This window comes from Lactuca serriola, chromosome 3, assembly GCF_051521515.1.
Source record: "Lactuca serriola cultivar US96UC23 chromosome 3, Lser_US96UC23_V15, whole genome shotgun sequence".
Taxonomy (NCBI): domain Eukaryota; kingdom Viridiplantae; phylum Streptophyta; class Magnoliopsida; order Asterales; family Asteraceae; genus Lactuca; species Lactuca serriola.
This window is the reverse complement of record NC_136410.1, coordinates 6,901,636-6,918,309: the sequence shown is the minus strand read 5'-3', so window position 1 is coordinate 6,918,309 and position 16,674 is coordinate 6,901,636.

Genomic DNA, 16,674 nt, shown 5'->3' with positions numbered 1-16,674 from the left:
TATATGTGTTGTACTACATTATTTCTATGTGATTTATGCCGTGCATGTTTATAGAGTTAGAATCGGAAGGTTCACAGAGTTAGAACCAGAGGGTTCATAGAGTAGGGTCCACGGACCCACAGAGTTATAGCCTCGAGTGGCTAATATGTGTTATGTGTGGTATTTTGGGGAACTCACTAAGCTTTGTGCTTACAATGTTTGGTGTTATTTGTTTCAGGTACTAGTGAGGATCGCGGGAAGGCGCCGGCCTGATCAGTACACACATGGGATTTTTATGTCATGAGATCTTGGGATTTTCATATGCTATGAATTTGAGTTTCACACAATGATGTTTTTATGAATAATGAATGAATTGTGTTTTGTATAAAATGCGAAAAATTGTTTTGAAATTTACGGTGTTACAAAAAAGCTATGATCTTGCTCATTGTTAGCTTAGATCTCCTTTGTTTGAGTTTTGGATCCATTTTGGTCCCATAGATAAGATCTTGTGGATTTTTACTATTTCTGAAGCTTAGAGTTGCTACTCTTTGTGTTCTTTTGGTCCTTGAGTCATAAAGTTGTCATCTTTGAGGCTTAGAACCATCCATGCATGAGTTATGGCCATTGTTATGGAAGTAGAAGGTTATATTTCGAGATTGGGTTCGTTTGGGTCATGCAAAGTCACCAAGTCAGTGAATTTGTGGTTCTAGACGTTGTTCATGACCTAGATCTATGGTTTGGACTTCTGGACTTAAGCATTAAGAGCTTAATTTCGAAAACGGATTAAAGTAGGAGTACGTTGGGCGTACAAGTTTGTACACGCAGCGTATAAGCTAGATCACATGTATGCTTAATGTACAGCTGAGTACGCCCCACATACTCAGTAAGGAGGGTTTTGGCCTTTTGGGTTTCGTGACGGGTTCCTTTTTGGGCTTGGGTGTTTGAGTTCTTAATGGGCTATCTGAGTATGAGTGTCTTGGACTAGGAATTTTGGTTGGGCTTTAGGGTAAGGCCCATGTAAGGGAGTTTGGTCCCAATTTGGAAAATTGGGCCATAACTAGGCCTTGGTTGGTTTTTTTTACTTTTGGGCCTTTTCAAGCTATGAGTTTGGGCCTTGGTCTTGGATTAAGCTAGGTTAGGAGTAAAATGGTATTTTTCACCCCGAGTATGGATTTATGTTCATTGTTTGGAACCCAATTGGTAATTTGGTGTCGTTTTGATTTTTACAGTTCGGGGAATCTATTAGCCAACAACTAGAGATCGTCTGTGTGATTCGGTAGGGCGAGGTGAGTATCCTCACTGTCTTTAACGGTTTGAAGGCAGCAATGTCGGCATGTGGTTTATTATGTTTAGTATGCTTGTGTCACACCTCCGAACCAGACGGCGGAAACGTCTGGAGGCGGGTGACTTCATTGAGTAGTATCATAACAATTGAACATAAATAAAACAGAGCAATCCAAACATCATACATTGAGATACCAAACTTACATTGTTTACATATAGTATTTGTCCTTCAATTTATACAAAAGAGACATAAGCAGAAAAATTCCAAACTACAGCTAAATAGTCCTGCATCCGCGCCCCATTTCACCTGCTTACTAGATCCCTGAGAATACAAGTCGTTTTGAAAAAAAAAAGCGTCAACTAAAGAGTTGGTGAGTTCATAAGCATTTTTGTATAGAATAGTTTCACACTTGTTTAGAATCGTTCTCCTTGTACTTTCAGAAAATTTGATATTTTTTATGAAATCGTTTGAAGTCTTGCTTTGAAAAGTATGGATATATGCGTGCATGTCGTTACTTTTGTTTATCCTTATAAGGAGTGATTTTGAAAAGTAGTGTAATTTGTAAAGGCGAGTTGTGTTCGAGAATAGTTCTTTTGAGCATTAATCACCAATAGTTTCCAGAAAATCCCCTATTTTAAAAAACAATATAATTGTAAATCTTGTTTTTCTTATCGTGTATAATTGAGAGTGAGTTCTAGTTTATCGTTATCGAAATTGTATAAAATCGTTTTCCCTAGAAAATCCTATATTTTCTGTTATAAAATATTCATAAATTCTGTCTCCAACTGTGTATACTTGCATATGTGTGTGTTAGTTTATCATTTTCAAAATCGTTTACAAATGTTTTCCCTATAAATCCTATGTTTTCTTATTGGTAAAATAACAGGGTTAAGACTCTAATACTTGTTAGGTGAAAGAAATCAACATGGTGATTGTGGACAGTCTACGCAATGAAAAAGGACAGTCAACACAACAAATTCCCGCTCCCCCTCTAGGAGACTCTGGCTAATACTCTTTACAGGACTTTAGACGTACACTAATATATTTATATTTAGGTACTTTTGAGATTCGTCTGACTAGAATATTAACAACCTTTTGAGCATTCGTTAAGACCCATTATTTGTTAGATAAATAATGATACTCGTACTTATTGAATATAATATCGTTTTCGTTTCATATCGTTTATTGTGCTTGTTAACTGAGTGCTTCGTGTTCGTCTCATTTCGTTTATTGAAAAATAACCAATTTTGAACATTTATCAAGCTGACCCACATTATTGGGGTTGACAAAACTGGTCCTTCCCTTCTATAAATTATCGGCTCAGACCCATATTAGTCAAAAGAAAAAGTAACAAGTTATAGTTTGGGTAAATTTATGACTACAGGTTATGACACACATTTTATATTTTATGACATACAGATCATCACTTATGCTTCTGAAGGTTTTATGACATTAGTTTATGACATGCAAATATTTTTTCATGACAACTCTGTTTTCGTATATTTTTCTTGATAAAATTATTTATATTAAATATTTATAAATAATCACTAATAGTTTGTTAATCTGGTAAGAAGTCATGAGTATGACATAATGTTCCAAGATAACCCTTATGTTTATGTTTGGCGAAAAGTGATCCAAAATATTATTATCTCCATAATTTAATCACTTTTAGAATATTTTGCCCCACAACTTGTTTAAGTTAATCTTGAAGCAAATCCTTATAGTTGTGGTTACAATAATTCGTGACTTATACTTGGTAACATACTAGTTCTTATTTCCAAACATGATTTGAGGAAATATAATCCAAAACTCTTGAGACTTAACCAAAATCTCAAGTTTTGGACTATTTATAAGGGGTTTCATACTTAAGCACATGTAATATGGAATGCATACATAATAAGCAAATAGATTATGATTTATGCAAGACTTTGACTTGTATCCTCCCTCAAAAATAATAAAAATCTCGAAAAAGTAGGGGTATGAAGCTCACCTTGAGTTGGTTGATGAGTTGTTTGGAATGATGGAGTGAAGATTTCAAGCTTAGACCTTTGGCTGAGATGAGGAACTTCCCTGGGAGGAATGTTGTCTTGAAACTCTAGAGAGAAGTTGATAATTTACTTTTCATCTAGATCTTGTTCTTGCTTTTGAGATGAGTCCTTGAGAGAAAATGAGAGGAGTGAGAGAAAATATGAAGCCCAAATTCCTTTTACTGACGTTCCTTTAAGGGTATAAGATAATGGAGGGAAAATCTTGTGCATGGGAATCTGGTGGTTCAAGCATTGATATGTGGTGGATAAAGCCTTGATTACTATGATTTGCATGGGAAATAGGAATTATATCAAATCACAAAGTCAAACCTCCTTGTCCTTATCCTGTTCTTATCTTGATTGAAAATAATACCTTTATAAATCGTAGATATTATTTTATGTAAATATGATTTAAATAATCAAATTTGGCATAAAATAAGGGTTTAAGGGGTCTAATTTACGAAAAATACAAGTTTGGTGGGAATCCCGATGTCAAAATGCCTCAAAATGAAGAAATGGTCTGACACAGTCCAAAAATCCGGAGCCAAAAGGTGAATTCCGGAGCTATATCTCAATTTTCAGAGTGGAGGGTTAAGTCCGCGAGGGTCCGAAGTGGGTACAAGGGAGTTCCTGAGGTATTGGGCGAGTTCCGAAGCTCTTCTCCTACACCCGGAGTCAATTCACAAGTTCCGGAGCAAAGTTCAAATTTCTGGAGCCGACACTTGTCCGGAGCAATTACTTCCGAAGATGTGAGGGTTTCCAAGGCGCTAAGGCTTCAGGTCCGGAGGCGCAAAGCTGTCCGGTTTAGCTTAGGGGTGGTCCGAAATGCTCTACTCATTCCGGAGTCAATGGAAGATCCGAAGCAGGAGGGAAGTCCGGACTAAGGAAGATCCAAAGCGAGATTGTCCGGAGCATGCTAAAATCCGAAGTGAGAACCTTCTTGGTTCCCTAGAAGGTATTTGGAGCAAGAGGGTTACGGACCAAGAGGGTTCTGAACCAAGAGGGTCCTTTTGGGTTTTCTCCTTAGGTTTTGAGCTGCCTTCGACTAAGGAAGATACATAGAGAGATTTGAGATATGTGGAGAGATTTGAGAGAGATTTCATATACTTGGAGAGATTTAGGAGAGATTCGATATACTTGGAGAGATTTAGGAGAGATTCGATATACTTGGAGAGATTTCATATACTTGGAGAGATTTGGGAGATATTTCATATACTTGGAGAGATTTGGGAGAGATTCGATATACTTCGAGAGATTTGCATTCTACTACTACATGGCTCATTAGGAACTCATATTGTACACTTAAATGTGTTAGCACAAGTCTCACAATAGTCCTTGCTTACCTGAGGACAGAATTTCCTAGCCAAAAATGCTAGTTGTGACATCATCCCCCCGTAAGAGGGAATTTCATCTCGAAATTCTTTCGAAAGGTATGGTCATGAATGTGGGAATAGGTGAAGGTACTTTTGATTCATTTGGTCTTTGCATTCCCAAGTGAATACCGGCTCAAGCGTTCCCTTGAACTTTCACAATCGGGATGCAGCTTTGTTTTGTGTGCTTAACTTTTACTTTTCTATCCATAGTCTCGATAGACTGATCAACTGTTAGGAGGTTCTAGTTCACCTTAATCTTGTCTAGTGAAACTGAGAGGGTTTTTTCCGATAGACACTTCCTAGGTTCGACACATGGAACATTGGGTGTACGTCACTAAGCTTGGAGGGCAGTTGGAGTTTGTAGGCTATCGGATCGATCCGTGCAAGGATCTCAAATGGTCTGATGCATCGGGGATTTAGTTTACCTTTCCTTTCAAATCATGTAATACCTTTTCCCATGGGAAGATCTTTAATAATTCTTGATCCCCTATTTGGGATTCCAAGGCTTTAATCTGCTATCTGGATAGCTCTTTTGTCGGCATTATGATGTTTGGAGTTGTGTTCGGGTTTTTACTATCCTTTTTATGGTTTCTCGAATAATCTTGGGTCTAGTGAGTGTGTTATTGTACGTTTGTCCCCTTGTCAGTTAGATGTCTCCCACCTCAACTCGACAGAGGATGATCTGCACTTCCGGCCACGCAGGACCTCGAAGGATGCAACTCATATGCTCGAGTGGTAGTTGCTGTTACACGAGGACTCGATTAGAGGCAGGTGGGTATCCCAACCTTTGTCAATGCCCATTATACATGCTTCTCTTTGGGGTGCGGATTCTTGTTTACCTCGATCTTTTCAAGTGGGATTTCTAGAGCTTCGGTGGTCCGACACTTATGAGTGTTGAATATATGGAATTTGAAATGTCTAAAACTGAGTTCTTAGGTTAATCGGAGGCTATGGGTTATCGGGCCTTTCTTGGCGAGGACTTTTGAACGATCTTCTAGGGATCGGGATCCTGGTGTCCTAGAAGTAGAGTTGTTATGGGCCTTATGAGTTGGTATTATGGTCGCCAAGGTTGAGTTTGCGTGTGATGTAGTTAACCTTATGAGTCTTAGATTATCTTGGGAGTTTTCTTTCTATGGTTTTCTGAGCTAATGGTAGGTCGACCTCTGCCAGTTCTTTGTTGTTGGTTGAACATGTCTCTGATTCGGGGTAGGGGGTATCGATCTTTGAGGATGGGTTTGTTTGGCTTGTTCGTAGTCAGTGGTGCTTATGATAATATCGTCTTCCTTCCTTATGAGTTAGATAGGTGTTTCCTGTGGTTAGGGACTGGGTCTGATGTTTCCTTTATATATATTATGCCGATCTTGTGATCATACACTATTTGTTCTTGTGATCGTGCTAAGTGGTATCAGGTGTTTGGTTATTGGGGTGGCTCTAGGAGTCGGGGTGATTCTATCTCCGCTTAGCACATGGTTGAGGTTTCCAAGGGATTTTGGGAATCTTTGGAGAAAGGTTGGAAGCCTTTCGGATTCCCTTGATCCCCTTTGCCTTTTGATTTATAACCTTTGTAGGGGCTAGGGAAGGGCATGGTATTTCTTACACCAGAACTTAGGTGTCTGGTTGCTAGGGATTTGTCGTTACCGGTTGGAAGAGTTTTGTTATCCGGTTGAGTAGAACTAAAGTCTATTTATTGTGCTCGGGGTTTGTAAGGTGAGAATCAAGCCTATCTGTGCCAACTGATGACATTGGACTCCTTGTTTCAACAGATGTTACGTCGATTTGGGGAGTATTGGTTGTTAGGAATGACAGGGGGTTCCATGTTCATGTTCTTATCGCTACTAGTTTCATTTTTGTTGTTAGCTTTGGGTTTATTTTATTCCTTCTTGCTAGGTGTTTTAGTAACACAAGGGCACTGCCATAAGGCAAGGGAATTCGTAATCCGAATTCTGCTAGGTTTTTCCACTATAGATGGATGTGACCTAACCGTACATACTTAGGGTTTTTAAAAGATAATTGACCGCGGGTTATGTACTAATCAATATACAACCCAGGGACAGGAAAATAAGGCAGAGTCGCACGCTCTTAGTTTGTGGGATCCTAACTATATACTAACGTTCATATGGATCTGTCATGGTCCGTTCATAAGGATCTCTAACTTCTTTGTGATTTACGGATTTGCTCGAATGTGGAAATAATTTTTATTTATTATGTTTTCTAATTGCGAAACCTTTTTGTGAAATTCGTTACATAAAGTTTATTGTTTGAAACGTACCAAAAATCTCGGTAGGGTTTCTTGTCGTCTCTTTCTGTCTAGTTGTCAACTCCTTCGTCAGTTATCTCTGTTGGATAATCTCTCTTGAAATGTCCTGTTGCACCTCACTTGTGACAAACTGGACTTACTTATGGGTTGAGGGTTGGAGTGACGCATAGGGTTGGGGCCCTACAGTAGCGGGAGGTGTGCCCCATCTTGTTGCACCTTTTGCAACAAAATTTCTGGCAAGCTCCCCGATGATGGTATTTGCACTTGTTGCAGGGTGGATTGTTCCCAAGGTATGATTGTCTCGATGTGGGAGGAGTATGGTTACTAGGGGTAGGGATTGATACCGCTTGTTTCCTTTTTAGTAAGCCTCTGAGTCGAGCTGCCTCCTTTTTTGTTCCCGGACTTTCGTTTCTTGTTCTTAGGTTTAGGCTTTAGCGTGTATTGGTGAGTTGTCCTTCATTGGTTTCCTTGGTTGTTGTTATAGTCGAAATTACCGACACTTCTTTCAACTTCATTTGTGTTTTTGGCATTAAAGTATGCCATGATGGCTGCCACGACAGCTGTTACAGTGGCTTGGAAAGTGGTGGAGTCTATTTGTAGGACCGGTGCATGGTCGGGGTACTAGTTGTCTTCATGAGATGACATGACTCTATTGCACATGCAAGGTGAGATTGTGAGTACTCATAGTTAGTTCCAGTTGAGTTTACTCGTATAATCTTAACGTGCTAGTGCTATTTGTGCCAACCTACATCCCCATGATGTAGTTATTGTAGAGAGTGGAAACATATATTGTCTGACGTAAAGTCTGTCAAAATAGCAAAGCATTATAGTTAACGGATTTGGTTTTATGGATTCTTGGAGGGTGTACTCCTCTTGGTTACTGCTACTGGTTGCGATTAAAGGCATTATGAACCTATGGCGAGTAGTGTGGTGATCCTCTTCTACTGTCATGGCGCACATAGTGCTTGGTCATTTTACTTATATTATGAGCGCCCTTTTTGTGTTCCTTACGCTGCTAAGGCTGTCCTTGCCTTGATTGCTATGGGTTGTGGTCTCCCAATGATCACTGCCTAGTTTTCTGGTCTTACTTGTGGGTTTCGTAGGCAATTTGGAATGGTGTTCTTGTTACTCGTGGGAGATCGGATTTACATGACTGTACACTGGACTCTATTTATGGTCTACATTACTCCATGACAGAGGGTTGGAAACTGGGAGTCACTTCGGGTTACTTGTGGCCTAAATGGATGTATGATTCATGAGGGTGTTGACTATCGGAGTTTGGTGCACGTCGATTGTGGATCGGATTGTCTTTTGTGGAGACGCGCCCTGAACCGGGTAGGAGTCAATCCTTAAGCTTGTCTTGGCGTGGGTATTGTTTTGCTTCTAGGTAAGTCCATTCCAGGGGCACTTATATTGGGTGGTTACGTATCTGGGAAGAGAAAGGTGAAAGGGTCTCTGGTCTACTCTCAATTGGGTAAAACTCGTCAAGGGTTTCCTTGGCGCTTTCATCCTTGCGGGTCTCTTAGTCAGAATCCTTCCTTTCACAATTCATCTCTGGGTATCCCTTGGGGTCTACTTCTGGGTTTTCCCCATGGACTTCTTTTGGTCTCTCCTTACCCCATCCGTAAATCACTGTGACAGGGTAGTAGAAGTCTTGGTGAGGAATTTCAACTATGTCGTTTGAGCAAGAGTCGAGGTACGAGATATACGGGGATGGTTTATGTGTGGAAGGGTTTTATAGTATCCTAAAATACTCCTATAGTATTTTAAACTTGATGTTCGATTCTAATATTCTCTTGTGCGTATAGTCGGTAGGTTTTAGGTTTGTTGCAACACCACCATCACTCCCAAGCACATGTTGGTCATATCTCAAATAAATATAGTTGATCAGGCTGTATTTATCCCATATATGATTACATAACTGCCCAGGTTTGGCTTTAGTGTTCAACCTTTAGTTACTTCTGGTTTCTTCTTGTTATGATACCGGGTTAGTAAATATGTATACTTTTATAAAATACTTATCTTCTTAAAGTATACTTTTAGGCAGAGTGTGTTTTAGTCTCATTGTATTTATAGTTGTATATCTTGTATGGCTAGATATACCAGTTCACTATAAACAATGCTCTGATATCAATCTGTCACACCCCGAACCAGATGGCGGAAACGTCTGGAGGCGGGTGACTTCATTGAGCAGTATCATAACAATTGAATATAAATGAAACAAAGCAATCCAAACATCATACATTGAGATAACAAACTTACATTGTTTACATATAGTATTTGTCCTTCAATTTACACAAAATAGACATAAGCAGAAAAATTCCAAACTACAGCTAAATAGTCCTGCATCCGCGCCCCATTTCACCAACGTACTAGATCCCTGAGAATACAAGTCGTTTTGAAAAAAAAAGTGTCAACAAAAAAGTTGGTGAGTTCATAAGCATTTTTGTATAGAATAGTTTCACACTTGTTTAGAATTGTTCTCTTTGTACTTTCAGAAAATCCGATATTTTCAATGAGATCGTTTGAAGTCTTTCTTTGAAAAGTATGGACATATGCGTGCATGTAGTTACTTTTGTTTATCCTTATAAGGCGAGTTGTGTTCGAGAATATTTCTTTTGAGTAGTAATCACCAATAGTTTCCAGAAAATCTCCTATTTTCAAAAAGAATATAGTTGTAAATCTTGTTTTTCTTATCGGGTATAATTGAGAGTACATTCTAGTTTATCGTTATCGAAATCGTATAAAATCGTTTTCCCTAGAAAATCCTATATTTTCTGTTATAAAATATTCATAAATTCTGTTTCCAACTGTGTATACTTGCATATGTGTGTGTTAGTTTATCGTTTTCAAAATCGTTTACAAACGTTTTCCCCAGAAATCCTATGTTTTCTTATTGGTAAAATAGCAGGGTTAAGATTCTAATACTTGTTAGGTGAAAGAAATCAACATGGCGATTGTGGACAGTCTACGCAATGAAAAAGGACAGTCAACACAAAAAATGTGGACCATCCCTACCATGCGTGGGACTATCAACACAACGTACCAAAATTTATTTATGAGGTTTTCCTTGCATAAATTTCTAGATAACATAACATATTCTAGTGAGTCGTTATAACCATACTAATATGACCGAGACATGTTTTGGCGTTTCTCAAGCGCCCTTGTTTTGTTTCAAGAAATTTGTCACCCTAGATTGGTCGGTCTAGCTGTAGAGAACATCGAAGGTGCGGGGTGTCAACCCCGTATAGATCTATACACAAATTCCCGCTCCCCCTCTAGGAGACTCTGGCTAATACTCCTTACAGGACTTTAGACGTACACTAATATATTTATATTTAAGTACTTTTGAAATTCGTCTGACTAGAATATTAACAACCTTTTGAGCAATCGTTGAGACCCATTATTTGTTTGATAAATAATGATACTCGTACTTATTGAATAGAATATCATTTTCGTTTCATATCATTTATTGTGCTTGTTAACTAAGTTCTTCGTGTTCGTCTCATTTCGTTTATTGAAAAATAACCCATTTTGAACATTTATCAAGCTGATCCAACATTATCCGGGTTGGCAAAACTGGTCCTTCCCTTCTATAAACTATCGGCTCAGGCCCATATTAGTCAAAAGAAAAAGTAACAAGTGATAGTTGTGTAAATTTATGACTGCAGGTTATGACACACATTTTCTATTTTATGACATACAAATCATCACTTATGCTTCTGAAGGTTTTATGACATTAGTTTATGACATGCATATATTTTTTCATGACAACTCTGTTTTCGTATATTTTTCTTGATAAAATTATTTATATTAAATATTTATAAATAATCACTAATAGTTTGTTAATCTGGTAAGAAGTCATGAGTATGACATAATGTTCCAAGATAACCCTTATGTTTATGTTTGGCGAAAAGTGATCCAAAATATTATTATCTCCATAATTTAATCACTTTTAGAATATTTTGCCCCACAACTTGTTTAAGTTAATCTTGAAGCAAATCCTTATAGTTGTGGTTACAATAATTCGTGACTTATACTTGGTAACATACTAGTTCTTATTTCCAAACATGATTTGAGGAAATATAATCCAAAACTCTTGAGACTTAACCAAAATCTCGAGTTTTTGGACTATTTATAAGGGGTTTCATACTTAAGCACATGTAATATGGCATGCATACACAATAAGCAAATAGATTATGATTTAAGCAAGACTTTGACTTGTATTCTCCCAAAAAATAATAAAAATCTCGAAAAAGTAGGGGTATGAAGCTCACCTTGAGTTGGTTGATGAGTTGTTTGGAATGATGGAGTGAAGATTTCAAGCTTAGACCGTTGGTTGAGATGAGGAACTTCCCTGGGAGGAATGTTGTCTTAAAAATCTAGAGAGAAGTTGATAATTTAGTTTTCATCCAGATCTTGTTCTTGTTTTTTAGATGAGTTCTTGAGAGAAAATGAGAGGAGTGAGAGAAAATGTGAAGCCCAAATTCCTTTTACTGACGTTCCTTTAAGGGTATAAGATAACGAAGGGAAAGTCATGTGCATGGGAATCTGGTGGTTCAAGCATTGATATTTGGTGGATAAAGCCTTGATTACTATGATTTGCATGGGAAATAGGAATTATATCAAATCACAAAGTCAAACCTCCTTGTCCTTATCCTATTCTTATCTTGATTGAAAATAATACCTTTATAAATCTTAGATATTATTTTACGTAAATATGATTTAAATAATCAAATTTGACATAAAATAGGGGTTTAAGGGGTCTAATTTACGAAAAACACAAGTTTGGTGGGAATCCCGACGTCAAAATGTCTCAAAATGAAGAAATGGTCTGAAAGAGTCCTAAAATCCGGAGCCAAAAGGTGAATTCTGGAGTTATATCTCAATTTTTGGAGTGGAGGGTTAAGTCTGCGAGGGTCCGAAGTGGGTACAAGGGAGTTCCAGAGGTACTGGGCGAGTTCCGAAGCTCTTCTCCTACATCCGGAGTCAATTCATAAGTTCCGGAGTGAAGTTCAAATTTTCGGAGCCGACACTAGTCCGAAGCAATTACTTTCAAAGATGCGAGGGTTTCCAAGGCGCCAAGGCTTTCGGTCCGGAGGCGCGAAGTTGTCCGGTTTAGCTTAGTGGGAGGGGGGGGGGGGTCCGAAATGCGCTACTCATTCCGGAGTCAATGGAAGATTCCGAAGCAGGAGGGAAGTCTGGACTAAGGAAGATCCGAAGCAAGATTGTCCAGAGCATGCTGAAATCCGAAGTGAGAACCTTCATGGTTCCCTAGAGGGTTCCAGACCAAGAGGGTCCTTTTGGGTTTTCTCCTTAGGTTTTGAGTTGTCTTCGACTAAGGAAAGTACATAGAGAGATTTGAGATATGTGGAGAGATTTGAGAGAGATTTCATATACTTGGAGAGATTTGGGAGATATTTCATTTACTTGGAGAGATTTGGGAGAGATTCGATATCCTTGGAGAGATTTCATATAGTTGGAGAGATTTGGGAGAGATTCGATATACTTGGAGAGATTTGCATTCTAACACTACATGGCTCATTAGGAACTCATATTGTACACTTAAATGTGTTAGTACAAGTCTCACAATAGTCCTTGCTTACTTGAGGACAGAATTTCCGAGCCAAAAATACTAGTTGTGACAGCTTGTTGTCTATGTGACTCTTGCATGTGTTATGTATTTTATGTTTACCGAGCGGGGCTCGATGTCAAGCGGGGCCTGATGAGTGTATTATATGCTAGTTATTTGTATATGCTTATTGATTACTAGGTACGACCCAATGTCGGGCGGGGACCCGTAGACTAGTCTGTATGCTATTTATCTTTGTGATTAGGGCATGTGTTGTGTGTTTATATGCTATATGTTTGTATGTTTATTTGTTTACATGTTTATACCGGGCGGGGCCCGATGCCAGACGAGGCCTGATGACTGATAGATCTGTATACCGAGCGAGGCTTGATGCCGGGCGGGGTCCGATGTCGGGTGGGTCCCGATGACAGGTGGGGCCCATTTTATGTTTTGTATGTATGGTATGAGGTATCTTGGGGGGAGGGGGGAGACTCATTAAACTTTGTGCTTACAATTTTCAGTTATGTTTCAGGTACTTCGGTTTTCAAAATGCAAGAGTTCAGGATGATTGCAAAGCACACACTTTATGTTCCACATTTAACTTTGTTCTGGGATTTATACTCTGATTGTAATGTATTGGTTTGAAACAAGTAAATGAGGATACTCCTTCTATATTTAAAATGAAATTTTATATCAATATTTTTGGGGATGTTACAGAAAGAAAGAGAGAGTCATGAGTCTTTGGTGTCAACTTCTTGATGTGTTCTTTGTAGAGTTTTGTATATTTAAGAAGAAAGAGAATAAAGAGAGAGAGAGAGAGAGAGAGAGAGAGAGGTCCCCTTTTTATTTGTTTTTTATTTTTAAAAATTTAAATAAAAAGAAAAATGTTTAAGTAAATAGAAAAACAAATTACAATCATAGATTAGTTTTTTTTAAGTTTAACAGTGACTAATTCTACAAACAAGTTATCTCAAAATATCATGAAACCAAAAAAATTGTGGTTTTAATTAAACATCGAAAAAAAATACATAATACAGATACCACTTTTGCAGTTTTGTCAAGGACGATTGGTGATATTATATAGCGAAAAATTAGGTACAAGAGAATAGTCCATGTATGTATGGTTCTCAATATTCGAGTTGATATCTTAGTCGATTATGAAGCCAAAAGAAGTTATTGTGCTAGCTTCGTTGGGGGCAGACTCTATATATTTTGTTTGTCTAATATTAGTTATTAAAAAAAATTGAAATATCAATTCTTGGTATTTGTTTTCAATGCTTAAACAAATTTAATCTATAAGTCACGCTCATGATAATTAAGGATGATAACATTTTTGACTTTTTTTTTTGCAAAATAATCAACAAGTTCAGAATGTATCCTGACAAAAAATATTTTTTATGACAAGAAGATATATTTCGAACTAACATTTCGGATTTCGGACCAAAACTCTAAAGTTTGGGAAAAACAACTCAGAAATTTCAAGAACAAATATGAAATTCAATGGACAATTCTTGAATTTCAAGAAAAATACTTTGTTTTTTAGTTAAATTTAACAAAAGCTAAGCAAACGTAATAAATGATTGAGAATCGGTAATATTAAACAATTCGAAATAGATATTCGACCATAAGTACAAATCTTTGAAAATAAAAATTGCAAATGAAAAGAAAAAGAATTCCAAATTTTGATGAAGTCCGGATGAGACATCTAGAAAAAAGTGGTTATTTTTTAAAAACTGAAAAAAAAAAAGTTATTTTTTTGTTAAGATGCTTATTTATTAGGGCTAACTTAACTAATATATCATATTTATTAAGTATTTATATAATTTATATTGTGTTTAATGTGTATTAAAAATAAAGACTAGACTAATAGGAGTGAAACCAAAATAACGGTTTCCTAATTTCCATCATCATCATCATCAAGTACAAACCAATCCAATCTAGTCTAACAAAATCAGCTTGCAGTATGAGTTTAGCAAGAGGTTGACTAAATAGACATCCTATATAATTTTTAAGGTATTTTTATTGGTTAAAATTATATTGTTTTTTGAAAAAGATGATTAAAAATAGTTAACTATTGGTTGACTTTTTATAAAAATGTCTATAGGATGTCTAAAGGGTATCTTAATAGCATCACCCGTTTAGCAACCTAAACACAAGGAGGTTAGAAAAAGAAGCATATAATCTTTCTTTTTCTTTCGTATTACAAAGACAACATCGACGTAGAAAGAATTCAAACTATAATGCAAAATATTATAGCTTCAATGTGAGAACGGTTGGTTTAATGTAATTTAATTAGTAACGAATGAGATAATAATAATAATAATAATAATAATAATAATAATAATAATAATAATAATGGATGAGAAAAAGGACCACACACAAGTCCTTTACTACACGAGGCATCTAGGTAAAGGGGCATCCTGTAGACTTTATGCCAAGAGTCCTTTGGACATGAACAAGTGGTGGGTCGTCGAATATAAAGCTTTCCATGGAAAAGCTTGCGATTTAGTGGAGTTGAACCAGAAGTGGCAATGAAGTTGTTGTACTTGACTCTATGCCCCAAGAAGATGACTCCACCCTTGAAAAGTTTATAAACATTGATGCAAGACTTGATCTGATTCGGTGTATTCCACTTTATAAGTTTGATGCAACAAATAAAGTATTATAAAATGATAAGAAATCATTTTGCTTACGCATGTTGATGTAAATGGCTAATTGCAGTTGCCATATGGCTATAAGGATGGAAGCTTTAAATCCGTTGTCACTATGAAAGCTTTTAGAGTTTGATTTTTGTAAAACTCCAAGAAAACAATTCATTACGTTTTTCTAGAACCATTTATTTGAGTAGTCAAAATGCGAATACACACAAAAAAAATGTAAATACTACTATGGTAATTCCCACCAATCGATCTCAAGGTTAATATTGAGGAAGATAAATCACAACGTTTTCAGATAAGAAAAAGTGGTGACACTAATACTAGAACCTTAAACACCACTGATATATTACAAACATACTTAGACATAAACCATATAATGTTTTTTAGAATATGTAAAATTTACGATGGAAAATTAAAGGGAAGTAAAAAGTTTAATTGTAAAGACATTATCCTTTTGTTAAGGAAGTATGAGCTGAGAAAGGGAAGTAGTGTGGGTTCATTTTAAAAATGAGTAATTTCTGAAAATGATGCTTCAACTGCCAGCATGTGATTTGGTCCATAAACACCCTTGCTAAAATGGCACTTATCGCGGCTAACGTCGAATTATATACACTCCTTAACATCTCATTTTAGAAATCGATCGACTTTTCTTTTGAAAAATTGGGACACTTAAAAAAAATCGTCCAACTGGATCAAAAATCACATGGAATAAAAAGAATTGACCATACTATGACGATATGATTTGATTTGAGAAATTTGACGATCACCATAATATAATTCAATGTTTTAGAAAAAACGTTTATATATAGCTAACCAATTTTGGTTTTATATGTATTTATGTTATAAACAGATTAAATGTATCAAAAGTTGTCAAAATTATATTTAAATCATAACAAATTAATTTGTTATATTCAACATTAATTTGATATTTTAAAATATAGTTTTTATATTCCAATAAAAATTATTAAAACATCATAATTCATCAAAAACTTAAATAAAAACAATTATTGGTGTGTCAACCGAATCCAATAACTATTTTTCAAACCTTGGTTGAAAATTAATTTGAACTAGTAAAAACTTTCGTACTATGTTGCGGGTTTGTAACAGTTTAATGTGTCGGGATCCTGTAACATGCAAAATTGATGATCGATGATTTTTTTTTTGTTAATTAGTAATTGTTTTGTAATTTTTTCTTCTACGTATATATGATGTTGGTCATTAATTTTTTATACTTTCTGTTTGTTGGGTTGTTAAGTTTTGGACATTTTGTTTTCTTGTTTCCTAATAAGAGTTAGCATGCATGTCGAAATAGCAAAATCCTACTATCGGTGAGAATAAAAGTGGATAAAAGTTGATGACTAAGCAAATTAAGATAAAAAAAATAAAAAAATAAAAAAACAAAAAATGTGTATGAGTCAGCCACGCAAAAAAAAAAAAAAAAAAAATTATTATTTTAGAGATTAAAACTATCAAAACAGACAATCTCTATTATTCCTACGGTTTATGTCACCTCTATTTATCCTT